We start from the raw sequence: 16,567 nt of genomic DNA, 5'->3' as shown, positions 1-16,567 counted from the left end.
CCCAGGTGCTGTTTTTAGGTAACAGAAACAATATAGTAGGTGCTGCTTTTTGTTAACACTAACACTCTACTTAAAACTGTTTGAAGTTAAGAGTAAGACTATAAAAGACATAGCTTATTGTTAACAATAACCACGAAATCAGATACTGTTCGTTTTTAGCAGTTTGTTTATCTGTGGTTAAGTACAAAGATACACTATGGGCTATCTGTGCTCTGCTCACCATGGATATAGAAATCAGGTTTCTAGAATTTTAAGTCTGCAGACATACCGCTTAGCCACTAGGGGGCCTGTTAACATTTAACACTGTATTTGATACTAATTATTACAAAATATTATTTTATATAACGCTATGTAAATTTGGATTTTATCTTAACCATTAATTTTGTATTCATTTATGAAGAAATAGTTTTTGATCTGTTGTTTTCTAACATGTACTTGATAAATTTGTCATATTCGTCCAATGTATTTAGATTTTTTTTTTTCCATTATTTCATTCGACTTTATTTGTTGCTAAAATGAAAGAAGATGTCACTAACTTTTGGTACTTTCAAATTTATCTGTCTGTGTAATGCACCAATTGGAAGTAAAGTTCACTACATAGACAGATAAATCTGAAAGTACCAAACGTGTATAGAAACTTTTGTGGTAGTTGGAATGCTCTTCATTCACACGTGTACTACACTATTCAGAACAGATGCATCTCACTCCCACAAAGGGATTTTTCCTCCCTTTGAACTGATTTTGTCCGTTAAGAAGGTGTACATTTTTCCCAAGCCGGTCTTTTCCCCACCCATAGCATTGAAAAAAATGGATTTGAAAAGCAAACATGGACCTCAACCACAGTTTGTGGTGTAACCAGACCTCTGGGCAACTGTTTTTTTTTTCTATCAGCTCGTTGTCTTCCTCAAATACAATACAGCTACTTCACGTAGTATATTAAGAGTAGTTTTACTCAAAAATGAATAGCGTTAGCTCATCAGGCCTAGTCGATGTAGTCTGGATGAGAGAATATTGTAAAACGAGTGAAAAGAAACAACACTCTTATTCTAATACGTTAAAAACGCAAACAATGACTGAAACCGGTATGTCAGTTCGCAGTATTCGTTAAATTAGAAAGTGTGAAGAGAAAGACAATACAAATATCGATTTCGCATCAGAGTTTGTTAAAAACGACAAAAATTATAAATACTTTTTGCAGACATTTTTAATTAACGCTCATTCTTGAATTAATAAAGATTAATAGGAAAAAGTTTAATTTTATCAAGATATTTCTAAACGTAGTGTTATCTCTGGAATCTTTCTATTCCAAAAATAGTTCAAAAAAGTATGCTAAAGAACGTGAATAACAGGAGTTTGGTTTTTAGATCTTTCTTTCATGGTATATGTATGATCGTTTCTCCTTGTAAATGTTTAACGTGAGGGTAATGAATATTATATATGCATTGTTAAAGTGTTTTGCGATAAAAGTAATTTTATATATATGTGCTGTTAAATGAAATGGTTTATGACAAACGATAATGTTATATATGTACTGGTAAAGTAAATCGTTTGTGCTAAATCTAATTTCACAGTTGCACTGTTAAAGTAAGCGGCTTATGAAGATGGGAGAGGTCATACAGCAGTGTTAAAGTAATTAAAGTTTGTGAGGCTGGCATGGCCAGGCGGTTAAGGTACTCGACTCGTAATATGAGCGTCGCGGGTTCGGATACCCGTAACACCAAACATGCTCACCCTTTTAGTCGTGGGGGTGTTATAATGTGACGGTCAATCTCACTATCTGTTGGTAAAAGAGTAGTCCAAAAGTTGGCGGTAAGTGGCGATGACTAGTTGTCTTCCCTCTAGTCTTACACTACTAAATTAAGGACGGCTAGCTCAGATAGCCCTCGTGTCGCTTTGCGCGAAATTCAAAATCAAACAAACAAATAATTAAAGTTTGTATTGAGTGTTTGTGTTACAAAGCAGCGTTACACACTACTTAATCAATTTAGATTAATCGTAGCGTTAAGAAAGTGTCATATTTCCTCTAGACATCTTAAGCATATAGAGTTGTTGAATCTCACTGTCATAGCTAGCTTGTAAAAGAACTAAGCTTTCTCTATGTAAACAACTAAACTATTAGTGGAGCCAAGTGCCCTCTCAATTTCATACAAGAAAGATTTCTCATAAGATTTACAAAGTAAGAAAGTGTAATACTGGAATGTAACGTAGTTTTTCTAGTGTGTGTGAGAGGATTTTTTTTTTTTAATTGCGGAGTAGCAAAACTTCTCTTAGAAGAGTCCATAATCTAACCTTCCAAGAAGTCACTCTTATCTGAATTTCAACAAGAGGGTCAGAATTTTTAACTTTATTGGTCACAAATTTCAGTATGGGGGACAAGCAGAAAGTACTGCTTGTTAAAGGTTCGGGTATCGTTGATTCTCCAATAGGAACAAGCATTATCATCCTTTTACCCAAGTTTTCCGCTGGTACAGAAGTAAGTCTACAGATTTACAACGTTAAAGTCAGCACAACTGTGCCCAGTTCGAGTTTAGGAACCAACTTTTTCCATAATTTATTTTTTATCCTACGTTTGGTAATTTGCACCTGCACTGCCTCACGTCATCGCTAATGTCGCACGCTTCATCACTGCCACAGACTCCGCCAATTTTGTATCAGTCAGTCTGGTTTAGGCGTTTATTATCGAATGTGCGTTGTTTTGCATGCGCTTGCAAACATTTTTATTGTGCAACTTTCAAGTGTTTAAATATATTTTGTTTTTGATTTCACTGCATGGATAAGTGGATAATTTGAAAACGAGAGAATTCAGATGATGGTGAACACTCAGAAAACAAAAGCAGATTAAATGATTCTGGCATTACTGTCGAAAAGAGAATGACGCGTGACTGGAAAAACGTGAAACAAAGATTTAATGAAAGTTGGGAGTTGAATGTGCAGTGATTGAAGCAAATAATGAGCCAGTGTGTCTTTTGTGTAACAAAGTTTTTAGGAATAATAAAATATACAACCTTAAGCAACACTTTAACAATTTTTACAACGAATTTAATGTAAAATTTCCACTTGATAGCAAAAATTGTGTGAATGAAATTCGCCGTCTGAAAGCACAACTTCATGAACAAAAGGGAGACCAAAAATATTTTTATCATTGATATAACTAGTTACATTAGCTAGCTATAAATTAACTTGGATTCTAGCTAAAAAAAATCATTTTCTGATACTGAACTAGTAAAAGAAATATTGATTGTGGTCATCAAAACTCTGTTGGAGAATTATGCTTCAAAAATAAAAGATGATATTCTTCAAAAGGTAAATAATTTGCAATTAAGTCAAAGAACAACTGTCCGCATAATACTAGAGTTAGCAAAAGACATAGAAAATCAGTTGCTTCAAGAACTAAAAGACTGTTTGTATTTTGTTTTATCACTAGATGAGTCAACAGATGTTAGTGACACTATACAATTGATATTTTGGGTTCGATATGTAACTTCAGATCTTCAAGTGAGAGAAGAAATGATTGGCCTTTCTGGATTATGAGATTGAACATGTGGAAAAACATTTTTAAAAATTTCTTGAAACGTCAAAAAAATTAAATCTGGATTTTTTAAAACTGGTTTCTGTCACAACAGATGGTGCCCCCGCCATAACTGGGTCGAAATTAGGATTTGTTTTTCTTTTGAAGCAGCATTTAATTAAAAATATTGTGATGAGTTGAAAAAGTGTAATAGGCATTGTTGTAAAAATTGTGAATCATATTAGAAGTGGAAGCTTTCTCATCCATCGACAGTTTGTTGAGTTTTTGTAAAAAAGCAGTGACTGTACTTTTGATGATTTTACTGATTTTGCAAATGTAAGATAGTTAAGTAAAGGAAAAGCCTTGGAACGATTAACTTCATTATTTCTTCAGATTAAAGACTATCTTGTTAAAAACTGTAAGATTGAAAGTTTCCCTAAAATTGAAACTTTTTCATAGCAGCGTGATTTGCATTTTCTGTGCGACATAATGGCTCACTTGAATAGTTTGAATATAACGCTTCAGAGAAGAAATAAAATAATAAGAGAGAAATCACAGTCTATTCATGAATTTCAATTAAAGCTAAATCTCTTTGAGGAACAATTACAAAAAGTGATTTGACACATTTTGCAAAGTTGAATATTTTTCTAGAAAATAACAATGACTATGATTTCTCTGATGCTAAAGATGATCTCTATATAAACTGGATCAAAAATTTGAATCACGTTTCTCCGAATTTAAAAATTTGAAATTAATATTTGAATTTTTGCATGATCTATATCAATTTGACTTAGAAAATTTCAGTAAGGAAATTACATCTTTTTTGTCTTTGTATAAGTGTGGATTTGAAGACGAGATGCTTACTCTGCAAAGTATAGAACACATAAAAGGTAAACAAAAATGTTTTATCAGAGAGATGTGGCTCATTATTCTGATAAATGAGCCTTCCAAATTTAAAGATAGCAATTTCAATATTATTTTCCATGTTTGGATCCACATGGGTCTGTGAGTCAACATTTTCTACGCTATGTTTTCTCAAGTCTAAATACATATCTCGGCTTACTGACATAAATTTAGAGGCAGAGCTAAGATGCTCATTGACATTAGGTATGAAGCCAAATTTCACGAAACCTGTTGATGAAACCCCTATCAATTTTCACATTGAAGGTTAGTTGAAATGCAATTATTTTGATTAAATTAACATATTTCAATTTTTTTTGACATTGTGGCCAACGTTGTTTTCATTAGTCACAGTTCTGGCCACTATGAAAAAAAAAAAGTTGCCCATCCGTGCTCTATAAGAACGTGCTATTGTATCAGAATTTGTTATCAACAGAGTTTACCCCATCGAAACATGTTGTTGAAATCAAATAAAACTTAAAACTACATACAAAACTTAGCCAATTAATTTTCATGGTTTGAAATTTAAGAAAGATAATACTCAGTACAACAAAAAATATTGAAAAGGTTTTTCTAATTCTAACATAAATTTAAAATTATCTGCGCAATAGAGATAGAGTTCTGAAATCAGGAGAGTTGGCTGTATATAAACTGTAATGAAAGTAAGCTAATCCTACACTAGACACATTGAGTTATTTAATTTGTCTTTAATAAAACCGACATTTCCATGTTTTCTACAGGGAATCTGAATATCTTTGATTTGTGTATTTTACAAAATGTTGGAAATAAGAACTACGAGAACTGGTCAATATTTAACAAACCATATTTGTTGAACGCTATTTGGACATACACTTTCCTTTACAAGCAGTATTGCACTCTTTAAGAGCTATAAAACCAAATGAACTCGTCAGTTTAACAAAATCTAATAAAATATTTTCATGATGTCAGTTTAAACAGAAATTTAATTAAAATATTCACAACTAGCTGGAGTACTCATTCCCTGGACGGAAGTTACATAAATTCATTATTAATGAAAAGTTATCCACAAAACGTGAGATTTATATAAGCACTGAAAACGGGAATCACGACATAACCCAGATTTTTATTTCTTGTTTAACTGGAATCAAATTGAATATTCAGTAAGATTCAATTTCGCTCCAAACCTAATTTAGTTTAATAATTTTTCTCAGAATTGTTTATCGTCTAAGATATATACATTCAGGAAGCATCATAGTATCTTAAAAACTCTAGTGTGTGTGTGTGTTTTTTTATAGCAAAGCCGCATTCACTGAACCCACTGAGGAAAATCGAACCCCTGAGTTTAGCATACGGAGACATGCTGCTGTACCAGCGGGAGGCTAAAAGCTCTCGTCTAACAAACAACATTTGATTTTTGTAAAATTATAAAGGGACGCTTAAAGTAGCGTATATGAAAACTGACACGATGAATTACGTTTCACTCACTCAGAGGAACATAGAATACGGTTTTGTTCATCACGATAGCAAGGATCTTTCTGTAGTTGCGAGACATTTTGAAGAGGAATATTTAATTTTCCTTCCATTTCTTCATGCATTACAGTAGAAAAAGCTGTAATAGTCATCACTTTCAATTACCAGTTTTATTACCGTCAGTAACCTGTAGTTGCGATCTGTGTGAGATATGGTCATTCCAGACACGTCGAAGATATAAATTTTATACTGCTTAGCTTCTAATGTTTCGTGTGTTTATACTATGCCTTTCTGTAAATACTGGTACTGAACGCACAGAAACATATATAACTAAAACAAAGTATATATTGTGCTGTGCAATTTCTTATCTACTTCAAAATAAAGTTCTTGATATCACATTAACCAGAACACAAGAGAATATAATTTTAATTTTAATCTCAACTTACGTAATAGACGTTTCTAGGTTTTTGGTAATAATTTCTCATGTGTTGCTATTGGGTAGATATACATATATATTGGTTTTAAGTACATGTTGAATATATACATATACTAGCATTAAATGCATATTATTACATACATACAATAATTTTAAGTGCATTTTCAGTATATACATGTACTGGTTTCGAATTCTCAATGAGTGAATACATCTACTGGCTCTGAGTTCAAATTGAGTTTACAAGTAAAATGGCTTTGAGTATAAATTGAGTATATGCATATACTGGTTTTAAGTACATGTCAGTATATAAATAAGCTGCCTCTGACTTCATTTCGAGTTTATACCTGTACTGGCTCCGAGCTCGGATCGAATATATACATCTTTAGCTTCAAGTACAGGTTTTGAGTACATACACATATTGGCTCCGAGTTCGGATTTTGTTCATATATATTCTGTGTTCATGTTCAGTATATACATAAATTGGCTCTGAATTCAGGTTGGCTATATACATGTATTATTAAATTAATATTTAATACATACAATACAATATTCATATAAATGTTATATAAACATCTATATAGAAAGACTTCCACATCGAGGAACTATATTATTGCTTCAAATAACTTATAATAGAGCACAAATACCCACATATGATATTAACCTATTTTTGAGCTTTAAAATTTTATGATTACATTTTAGTTGAAAAAGTATTCCTTATAAATGTTTATGTTTAGCTTCTCCTAATCTCCAACTGAAATTTCTCACTAAACAAGCATATTCTAACATCTTTTACCACTTTCAGTAATCATAAATCGCAAAAACATTGCATAAAACTCTAATAGAAAGTTTTGGCTGAAAAAAACAACAAAAACCTCTTAAACAGTAAAGATTAATTTTCAAACTTTGATACTAACTGCTAAGGCCGTACACATAAAAATGCACGCATGCTAGACTAACAAGGAAAAGAAAATTCGTCAAAACGGCTCATTTATAATTCATATTATTTTTGGTAGCCTACAACAGAAACGGCTTGATATGTTGTACCCTAACCTTTTGTAGAATACTATGTAAGGTACTGTGAAGGTTGTAGAGTTATTGGGAAGTTGTTCTTTCTTCTATATTTTACATAAGCTAAAATACGTTGTAATTCTCGTGTAAATGATGTTATCGTTACTCTTTGAAGTTAGCTTTCTTAAAAATAGCATATATTTCTTTAAAAATGCTTAAGTACAGGATAAAGAGGAATTACCAGCCAATAACAGATGAACATTAGATGACTGTAACTTGCAGACATGCGGTGTTACAGTTGGTATTTTTAATGAGCCTATCATTATATTAACTACAAGGTGGAGATAAAATCAATAAACTGATGTTAAATTTTCTAACATATATTCATAGATTAATTATTTTGAGAGACAAGAAGGTTTATTTAAGCTATGATTTAAACTATATGTTGTATTTCAAAAACTGCTTTTCTTTGTTTGTTTTTTGAATTTCGCACAAAGCTACTCGAGAGCTATCTGAGCTAGCCTTCCCTAATTTAGCAGTGTAAGAATAGAGGGAAGGCAACTAGTCATCGCTACTTACCGCCGACTCTCTTGGGTTACTCTTTTACAAACGAATAGTGGGATTGGCCGAAATATTATAACTCCCCTATGGATGAAAGGGCGAGCATGTATGGCGCGACGGAGATGCGAACCCACGACCCTCAGATTACGAGTTGCACGCTTGGCCATGCCGGGCCCAACAGCTTTTCTACTGGTAAAATGTTATATGCGCTTAGTGGAGGCTGCGTCTTAGTCTAGTCATATGTGTCCCTGTTTTTATGTATATATGGAGAGAATTTAGTTGCACAGAAACTATAAACGCTTACTGTATTCTCACACAGATCTACCTTAATCCGCAGCTTAACATTTTATGTCCTGAACTAATGTGGTCAAATAATCAATAGCCACAACAAATTATCAGGGACCGTATCAGCTAGCTACCAGTTATGTTTATTATCATTATAGTGTATAATATTAATTATCGTATCAAGTAATCCCTTACATAGTTGACATACAAAAGGTTAGCAAATGAAAAATTGCGAATTTAAAAACTTACAAGCAGAGATTGTAAAAAAAGTAAGGAAACAAGAATAGAGGCACAATATTATATATTCACTTTACTATGTATTATAACTGTAATGTAAACTGTTTACTGATTCTGCCTGTATATCTTGCATCTTACCTTTACTATAATGGATGTAAATAGACAACACAGAAAAAAAGAGGCATGACATGAAAATTATTAAAAGCACGTGAAATAAAATTAAAGACCAGATTACTATAACACAAGTTTATATGAGTCTGTACGTTTCCCCAAATATTACAAAGACTCAGTAATATCACGCATTGTTTATATCCTTTTTTATTCTCCATGTCTTACCGTTATCATGCGCAACACCTGTAAGGATCGGTTTATTACTAATCTAAACGTTTCTAACCAAACGATTTAATTTTGTCTCGGCTGTTGCTATGTCTTCGACTAATAAAATAATAATTTAAACCAAAACAACTACAGGGTGATACAAAAGTCACGCACCACTATAGTATCGTTGTCATAATCTTTCTTCGTCACAATTGAGATTTTGACTGTTGTTATTTATTTGTCACAATAAGTTTTTATGGTATCAATAATGCTGCAACAATGTGTGGTATCAAATTTCGGAACAGCTGTAAAAGTAGGATTCATGATAATGCGCTATATTTGAATCACTCTGTATGGAGGTAACTTGAAACAAAAATAAGTCGACAAATTTTCTCTTTAAGTAAATAAGGCTTTAGTAAAAGTTTGTGTTGAATTTCGCGCAAAGCTACACTATAGCCATCGGCGCCAACTGTCGATAATTTAGCAGTGAAAGGCAATTAGTCAGCACCACCCATCATCAACTCTAACCAACGAATAGTAAATATGGCTGTCACAATATAACACCCTACAACTAAAAGGGCGAGTATGATTGGGAAGGATAGAGAATCGAACCCTTTACCGTCAGATGGAGATTTGAGCTCTTTAACCACTTGGCCATGTCGAGCACTTGAAATTAATAGCTATTATTACGATACAATATCATCAGAAAAGGGTAGGATAAAGTAACGAGTGTGATGATTTGTTTTTCAACTAAACCTCCCACTATTTCATATGTTATGTAGCTGTACATCATCATATCGTTGATATAAAATAGTTAAAGTTTTGTTTCATAGTAATATCTGGAAAGAAATCCATAAACACGACAATTACATCCATAATAAATTATTCTTACAACATCACGAAGTTAAACTTGTTTTATTTCCTATACAACAATAAATGATGATTTATCCCGAATGGAATGGAATTAAGGAAAAGTGAGAGTTGTAAAATAGTTGAACTTTTGTTATTTAGAGTTTTTCTGTCAGTGAAATTTCAATCATATCAAAGTTATATTCACCATGGAACCAATGAGACAAAACATTAATCACCATCTTATTCTAATATAACATTTACAACCTTTGTTAACGTATTGGTATTATTAGTGCTACGCATTTTAACATGGTGTTCCAACTATTGTTACCTAGAGGTCCTTTTCTAGATAAAAAAAATTATTGCACTATTCAAATGACTTAGATGTCTACACAAACACTCATCTTGTCTACACAAATATGAAAGAGAGAAACTTTGCGCAGAAGGAGAAAGAAAAACAGATGACTGACACGGTAAAATCAATAATCCTTAACAAAAATTGGAATAACCGTAGTTTGTTTTGAATTTCGCGCAAAGCTACACGAGGGCTATCTACGATAGCTGTCCCTGATTTAGCACTGTAAGATAGTCCGATATGGCTTTGCTATAAGAAAAACACACACTTACTAAAACACCTCAACGACAGAACCAATGGCTACAAATAACAACTGCAAACTAAGTACAGTAATTGAGATAATCAAAAACATTATTACGTATTTCATAGAGAGGTATTTAGCTCCATATTATTCATCAACTATGTAAGCGACATACCATTAACGGCAGCCTGTTTCTATTTTGGCTCACAATTCGCATGCGATGTTAGCAATCTGAATGAGCTTATCGGCACCTTCTATAACTATTACAAATTTTAAAAATATGTTAAATAAAACAGTCGAATATCATCAAAAGCATAGTATCGAAACAAATATTCCAAAAATACAGATAGTCTTAGTCCCCAAATCAATTTAAAAAATTACACCAACTAAAGATTTATTTACATAGAATCCCCCTCCGGGGTACTACATCAGTAAAATGTTTAGGCATCACGTATCACTTAAAATTAACCTGACAATCTTATATCAAAGAAATCAGAAAGAACATTTGGAGACTAGCGAATACATTAGGATTCTGTTAGAATGCAATCCAGGAAAAACATCACAAAGCAACATATAAGTCTACACGCATGGGTAAATATATAACCTTCACATGACAAACAGAAACTATAAATCATACAAAATTCAGTCCTTGCAGCAGCATACAAATTATCGTAAACTACAAATACAATATTGCTACGTAATTTAGACCACTACATCATATATAATGAAACTATGTCGACGTTCCTCTCCTCAGATAAAATATACTAAAAATACTGTAACAGGCCACCTACTGCTTGGTTCTAGAACCTAAATCATTTGGGGAATGCGTTAGAATAGTATTAACATATGGGATTATATGCACAATACTTTCGTGATGCATTAAACAAGTGAATATATTCTGAGATACAGAACTAGTGACAATGTGTAGGACTATAGATATTAGACTAAGATAAATATATATTAATACAAAGTGTTACACCTAGTACATGAATAGATATGGCCATAACAGGAGTAGTGTATTTACTAAGACTGTCAAGAAATACATAACCTTTAAATGTGACGTTTAGTATTTAGCAGTAAATCAGGGTTGTGTAGAAAGAGTTATACTATAAACAAAAACATTAGCAAAGGAGGTCTGAAGAGTTCATAGATGAACCTCACCTTTCCAGATCCAGACATTCCTTTAGTGCCTATATTTTTACTTTTGCATACAATGAAGTCGTCTTCTACACCGTCTAATTTTAAAGTTATTAAAAGAAGTGGTAATTCATTGGTTTTCCAGAATTATATGATAGAATTTTTTTTTAATGTAATTTTCTTCTTATGTGTTTTAGCCCCCAATGGCTCAGATGTATGTTTAAAGACTTATAACGCTAAAAACCGGGTTTCGATACCTGTTGTGGGCAGAGTACAGATAGCTCATTGTGTAGTTTTGTGCTTAATTCGAAAACAACATCTAATTTGTTTAATAATTTTTCATGACTACATTTTTAATGACTAATGGATGATCTCCTAATGAAGACAAATACTGTTCAGTGGATAAAAAACATTTTATTCACGTAGTTCACTGAATGTTTCGGACTACAATCATTTCATTTAAGCGAAGTTTGAAAACAAAGTGTAGTGATAAATAAAGTCTTAATCATACTGTAGAAGCTTGGAAAACATTCAGAAGTAATGAGTACTACAAAGAATTAGCACGTGTATAACATGAAGTAAACTACAGAGCACAATCAAGATATTAAGATTACTATACAATTTGTTTAACACTTTTTGTGGGTAGTAATGGTGTTTCAGAAGTATGAGTTTGTTTCTTTGTTTTTGAATTTCGCACAAAGCTACTCGAAGGCTATCTGTGCTCGCCGTCCCTAATTTAGTAGTGTAAGACTAGAGGGAAGCTAGTCATCACCACCCACCGCCAACTCTTGGGCTACTCTTTTACCAATGAATAGTGGGATTGACCGTCACATTATAACGCCCCCACGGCTGAAAGGGCGAGCATGTTTGGCGCGACGGGGATGCAAACCCGCGACCCTCAGATTCACAAGTATAAGAAGTGTTTGTTTCCATTAGGTCTGATACCGAGGCCACTGAAGGTGCACGGACGTTTCGTTTTCATTCATGTGTGTGTGTGTTTTTGTTTGTCAGTACTGTTTTTGTGGAAAAAAAAGAACTGAATGCATTTGATCTAAAGCTGGAGTATATTTGGAATATATCCAAATTTAGAAGGGATCAGGATTAGAGGGTGGAGAGAACAGCAAGGTCACAAAATTAAAAACAAAGCCCTTCTGTTAGCATTAAGACCGATTCTGGTGGAACTTAGTGTACTCATTTAGAATATAATTCCTCATTGTTCTGTTAGACATAATCCGTATCCATTGATAACATGGACATACATACATATTTTCGTATTTTTGTACCCACTGTGTCAACGCTACATGGCGGAGGTATACACTGTACAGATAGTAACTCTTCAATTTATTATGCGTTGAGATAGGGCAAGCGTTAAAACTTCTCCGCTGTCTCGTACGTTGTGGCTTTGTTATATATTGTGTGTGTTGCACTGTATAATGTTACTGTTAACACTTGAGTAAGGAATAAAATTGTACTAATGTAATAGTGGTTTTGCGTGAACCTATTAGTGTCACGTGACCACAACAAGGTTTGTAAACATACCGCCATATTGGGTGGCAAGTGTCCCACATGACTGACGAGTTAACAACTGTTGTATTCAGTACTATTCACATGTAAATGGCTGCCGCTGGCTTTTCATCACTTGTAGCACACCTGACAGGTGCTGAAAAGGCCAGGTATGAGGAAAAAGTGTAGGAGACCCGTATATGCTCCTGCCACGTGTATTTACGCCAGTAATATCCAGCCAAGACAACGTTGCTCAGAGTCAGACTGTTGCCGGAGTAATCTACCAAATATTACATATGGTGACATTTTTATATATTTGATAAACAGGACTTCCACCTATACAAATGAAAGTCTAAAAGGTTACAAAAGCCTTGATGCGTACAAGTACTTTGTGGCAGGATTTGTACAGAATGTCCAGATAACCAGGGCAACGTCGGATAAAGTCATCATTACAGCAAAAGTTTGTACATCATGTTATATTACATACATGTATCATGTACTCTGTATGATAGATTTAACTATATTTTAGACGAAGACTAGATACTCAAGTAAAGTAGGGCCCCCCATTTTAATAAATGGTTCAATATTATTGTACTACATGTGCACTGACTGTTGTCAAAGCTCTAGCCTAGGAGCACTTCTATACATGTTTGTATAATGATATTAAGACACCTAATTGTCTAGGCTGTTTCAAAACTTAATTTTTGATTTATGATTAATTTTTGGTACGGTATCAATATATAGATATTGAAATTTAGAGACTAACTGTGTATCTCGGAAATATCTGTAAATTTGGTTGAATATGATCATCATCACTGCATATGACGGCAGACCTGTAGAGTATTTGACCTTCTCGTCCTCATTTGCAAAAGTAGCATCTTCGAAACAGTTCGCTTTTGCTATACTTTTATAGTGGAGGACTTCATTCCGCAAACTTGGCATTCAGATTCAAGTCTAACTAAGTCTTTGAATGATATTTCCGTCTGCATACATGTCTCAGTTGTATATTGTGATGTACACAAGTCAAAATTATCACATGTAGCTTCAAGTTCATCAGCAGAATCAGTACAGCTGCTATCAGTGCCAGCAGATTCTGTGAAAGCAAGGTTAAGCAGCCCAGCAGCAGCTTCATGTCTCTTTTGTTGTTCTTTTCTCCTTTTGGTCACTTCTTTCCTGTTTTCATATTTACACAATTCAGCAGGTTTCCTTCTATTCAGGGGAGAACGTGTAAAATGAAATATGGAAGGTACATAGTCAGGTGGTAGGGGATCATCACTCTTCGTCCCTGAAACAGAGTACAATAATTTAGTTAAGATATAGATCTACAGGCATCATCAGATAATATTTATATATATAACAGATACACTGTACACTTTTAACTGAATATGCTGAACATTGTTTAACAACTGAATGTACAGCCAACAAAGTAATTATTTGCACACTTTTTAATCTTGTACCAGTTGTGGTTTTCTGATGAATCACTTAAATTGCTCCTTTAAGAGATATTAACATTTTGTCTTAATATACAAATGGCTATATAACCTATTCATCATGAATGATATTGTTCCTTCAGTAAATTTACTATTCAGTTATTTAAAAGTAAAAGAAAAGTGTGCAAAAAAATTTCTTTGACTGGTGCTGCAGTGTGTCTGCTATACATATATCATGCATGTAAGTTTCAATTTATTCAGCCTGGCTATAGATGAATTATACATACCTGACACAAAATGTTTACTACAAAGTCTGGAGTGCTCTGTGGGTGTCTAGTTTTTCCTATTAACAGCTGCAATCCATCGTCTTCTTCGGTCGGGATATTTAGGAAATCTGTAGTATGACACGTTTTCCACCTGTACATGTCGATTTGAACAGTTAAATGCACAACACGAGTGTACCATCGCGCACTTTTGACTGTGAATCACCCTTGTGTTAGAATATAAACACGCCGAGCGTTACACCCATCATGGCGGTCAGCAGTAACTAGGTCAAGAGTGACGTCACACGCAAAACCTCTATAGGTAGACTAATGTCGATTTATAAGCGTACGGAAGTGCTTTATTTATCGCAGAACATACTACATGTTTCGACAGAACATTGGACTGTGAATTCTAGGTGAGTATGTTACAAATTGTCAAGATATATATAAACTTATAAGACAAATATATACCACAAATATTACTTTATGAATAACATTCACCAAGTGAATTGTAACTTATTACTTTTGTTTAAGTCATTTACAAATCAGCTTTCATTATTTTGTTTTAACACAGTTAGAATTCCTGTTGTTCAGCGTGTATAATGCTAAATACCAAATTTCGATACACATGTTGGTATAATACAGCTAGCCTATTGTGCAACAGTGCGCTTAACTACAAATTAATTTTACTATCATGTAAATAGTTTTAAAAATTATGAGTGAAAGCAAAGAAAAGTTGTTACATGTCAACAACATTAAATGTGTTATATTAAGCGACGATAAGATAAATATAAAATGTACATAACCAAGTTAGAGTTAAATAGTTAACTTTTAAAAAAAAAGATAAGAAGATTTAAGGTGAGAAGAAGGAAATATAGTTCATAACATGTTAGAAAGCAATAGTAATGGATTAATGTTAATATTAGGTGTTTAAGTTCAATGTTACACGACTCGAGTTTTTTATGTCATTGCCACCTAAAAATTAGAAATATCTCAAGGAATACATTATAGGTAGGTCAACGGAAAGTCTTTACGGACTTACAAGATGAAATCCCAAGGTTCCATGGCGGAAAGAGAAGATAGCCCTGTGCGCCTTTGATCTGAATTAAACAAAATCTCAGTGATAATTCTTATAGCTTAACCAGCTAAAATTCGAATTTCCATACCTGCTGTTGACAGACCACAGATAGCCTGTTGTGCAGCTTTGTGCTTAATAATAAACAAAGAAACTTCTACAAACAACAACAAAATAGATAATAAGGGTTTTTACTGTAACCACGTAGATACTGCATGTTCTTATAATTACTATATGTGAAGAATATGAGTTATTTGGACAATTTTGTTATAATTTACGTGGATAAACAGCAGTGTAAAAAGATAATAAGTGTGCTTACTGTTACCATTTCGATCATACATGATCCAACAGTTATTGTTCATGATCAGTCTGTTCGGTGTGTAATTTATAACTAGTTTTAACAAATAATAAGCTAGGTATAAACAAGTTTTAAAAAATAAGCTGTGTGTGAAGTTACTTGCACTATATTTTGGACGAAAGTGATTTTGGTTTAAATCATTTGACTCCGAACGCAGAAAAATTGTTTGTTTGCTTGTTTTTGAATTTAAGGAACTAGCATAAATAATGATGCTTGATACGGCTGTACCGATTACATGGGGTAATGACAAAAACTGTTAATCTAAATTCTATGTCATCACATAGAGGAAGCTATTAACATTGTTTTAGAGAGAAAAACGACAGCCCTATATTTTAAAGAAGTTGGTTGGTTCTGTAAATTAAAGATCCATTCTAAATAATAGGGTTGTTATCTTAAAACTAATGTGAGTTGCTTTTGAGTGTCACTTTATTGCTTGTTGTAGTTTGTCGGGGTGTATTTACAAAACATCATGATATTTAATCAAAAATACTTTAGGTGTGAAAAATAGGCGCAGGCAAAACGGATTAAGTGTGCAACTTAAAGTAATAAATTCAAAAAATTGACGACCAAACTGATAGCTATACTTACAGCATTGCTAATAATTTTAGATCAAATATTTCTTCACTCGTCAGCTAGGCCGAGTAGTTTGATTTA

General features: G+C 33.3%; 1 long non-coding RNA gene across 1 annotated transcript; it reads right to left on the bottom strand.

Annotated features, from left to right (window-relative positions):
* Nucleotides 1–9,600: 9,600 nt before the first annotated feature.
* Nucleotides 9,601–14,892, bottom strand: LOC143245022 (uncharacterized). The gene is made up of 2 exons (XR_013025429.1): nucleotides 14,505–14,892; nucleotides 9,601–14,072 (listed from the first exon to the last, which is right to left on the bottom strand). It is a non-coding gene; the product is annotated as an uncharacterized LOC143245022 (long non-coding RNA).
* Nucleotides 14,893–16,567: the final 1,675 nt, after the last annotated feature.

The sequence above is a fragment of the Tachypleus tridentatus genome, chromosome 2 (assembly GCF_004210375.1).
Source record: "Tachypleus tridentatus isolate NWPU-2018 chromosome 2, ASM421037v1, whole genome shotgun sequence".
Lineage (NCBI taxonomy): Eukaryota > Metazoa > Arthropoda > Merostomata > Xiphosura > Limulidae > Tachypleus > Tachypleus tridentatus.
This window is presented reverse-complemented; position numbering and strand designations above follow the sequence as displayed.